This window comes from Musa acuminata, unplaced genomic scaffold (genome assembly GCF_036884655.1).
Source record: "Musa acuminata AAA Group cultivar baxijiao unplaced genomic scaffold, Cavendish_Baxijiao_AAA HiC_scaffold_1136, whole genome shotgun sequence".
NCBI classification, from domain to species: Eukaryota; Viridiplantae; Streptophyta; class Magnoliopsida; order Zingiberales; family Musaceae; genus Musa; species Musa acuminata.
Genome location: NW_027021348.1, coordinates 9,921,788 through 9,924,287, shown reverse-complemented (window position 1 = coordinate 9,924,287; position 2,500 = coordinate 9,921,788).

Below are 2,500 nucleotides of genomic sequence, written 5' to 3'. Positions count from 1 at the left end.
GCGAGCGAAGCGAGAGGCAGCACCGTCCCTGCTATACGAAAGCCCCATCCAGCCCTGTGCCACCCGGGGGGTTCCAGGGTGCTGAGATGGCTGACATTTTGCTCCGCTCACGACGGTCGCCGCACCACGCAAGAACAGCCCAAAAACAGGCCAAAACGGCCCAAAAACGGGCCAAAACTGGCCATTTTTGGCTGCGCGAGCGAGCGGCGAGCGGCGGACAGCGAGCGAAGCGAGAGGCAGCACCGTCCCTGCTATACGAAAGCCCCATCCAGCCCTGTGCCACCCGGGGGGTTCCAGGGTGCTGAGATGGCTGACGTTTTGCTCCGCTCACGATGGTCACCGCACCACGCAAGAACAGCCCAAAAACAGGCCAAAACAGCCCAAAAACGGGCCAAAACAGGCCATTTTTGGCTGCGCGAGCGAGCGGCGAGCGGCGAACAGTGAGCGAAGCGTGAGGCAGCACCGTCCCTGCTATACGAAAGCCCCATCCAGCCCTGTGCCACCCGGGGGGTTCCAGGGTGCTGAGATGGCTGACGTTTTGCTCCGCTCTCGACGGTCACCGCGCAACGCAAGAACAGGCCAAAAACTGGCCAAAACGGCCCAAAAACGGGCCAAAACTGGCCATTTTTGGCTGCGCGAGCGAGCGGCGAGTGGCGGACAGCAAGCGAAGCGAGAGGCAGCACCGTCCCTGCTATACGAAAGCCCCATCCAGCCCTGTGCCACCCGGGGGGTTCCAGGGTGCTGAGATGGCTGACATTTTGCTCCGCTCACGACGGTCGCCGCACCACGCAAGAACAGCCCAAAAACAGGCCAAAACGGCCCAAAAACGGGCCAAAACTGGCCATTTTTGGCTGCGCGAGCGAGCGGCGAGCGGCGGACAGCGAGCGAAGCGAGAGGCAGCACCGTCCCTGCTATACGAAAGCCCCATCCAGCCCTGTGCCACCCGGGGGGTTCCAGGGTGCTGAGATGGCTGACGTTTTGCTCCGCTCACGATGGTCACCGCACCACGCAAGAACAGCCCAAAAACAGGCCAAAACAGCCCAAAAACGGGCCAAAACAGGCCATTTTTGGCTGCGCGAGCGAGCGGCGAGCGGCGAACAGTGAGCGAAGCGTGAGGCAGCACCGTCCCTGCTATACGAAAGCCCCATCCAGCCCTGTGCCACCCGGGGGGTTCCAGGGTGCTGAGATGGCTGACATTTTGCTCCGCTCACGACGGTCGCCGCGCCACGCAAGAACAGCCCAAAAACAGGCCAAAACAGCCCAAAAACGGGCCAAAACAGGCCATTTTTGGCTGCGCGAGCGAGCGGCGAGCGGCGAACAGCGAGCGAAGCGTGAGGCAGCACCGTCCCTGCTATACGAAAGCCCCATCCAGCCCTGTGCCACCCGGGGGGTTCCAGGGTGCTGAGATGGCTGACATTTTGCTCCGCTCACGACGGTCGCCGCGCCACACAAGAACAGCCCAAAAACAGGCCAAAACAGCCCAAAAACGGGCCAAAACAGGCCATTTTTGGCTGCGCGAGCGAGCGGCGAGCGGCGAACAGCGAGCGAAGCGTGAGGCAGCACCGTCCCTGCTATACGAAAGCCCCATCCAGCCCTGTGCCACCCGGGGGGTTCCAGGGTGCTGAGATGGCTGACATTTTGCTCCGCTCACGACGGTCGCCGCGCCACGCAAGAACAGCCCAAAAACAGGCCAAAACAGCCCAAAAACGGGCCAAAACAGGCCATTTTTGGCTGCGCGAGCGAGCGGCGAGCGGCGAACAGCGAGCGAAGCGTGAGGCAGCACCGTCCCTGCTATACGAAAGCCCCATCCAGCCCTGTGCCACCCGGGGGGTTCCAGGGTGCTGAGATGGCTGACGTTTTGGTCCGCTCTCGATGGTCACCGCGCAACGCAAGAACAGGCCAAAAACTGGCCAAAACGGCCCAAAAACGGGCCAAAACTGGCCATTTTTGGCTGCGCGAGCGAGCGGCGAGTGGCGGACAGCGAGCGAAGCGAGAGGCAGCACCGTCCCTGCTATACGAAAGCCCCATCCAGCCCTGTGCCACCCGGGGGGTTCCAGGGTGCTGAGATGGTTGACATTTTGCTCCGCTCACGACGGTCGCCGCGCCATGCAAGAACAGCCCAAAAACAGGCCAAAACGGCCCAAAAACGGGCCAAAACTGGCCATTTTTGGCTGCGCGAGCGAGCGGCGAGCGGCGGACAGCGAGCGAAGCGAGAGGCAGCACCGTCCCTGCTATACGAAAGCCCCATCCAGCCCTGTGCCACCCGGGGGGTTCCAGGGTGCTGAGATGGCTGACGTTTTGCTCCGCTCACGATGGTCACCGCACCACGCAAGAACAGCCCAAAAACAGGCCAAAACAGCCCAAAAACGGGCCAAAACAGGCCATTTTTGGCTGCGCGAGCGAGCGGCGAGCGGCGAACAGTGAGCGAAGCGTGAGGCAGCACCGTCCCTGCTATACGAAAGCCCCATCCAGCCCTGTGCCACCCGGGGGGTTCCAGGGT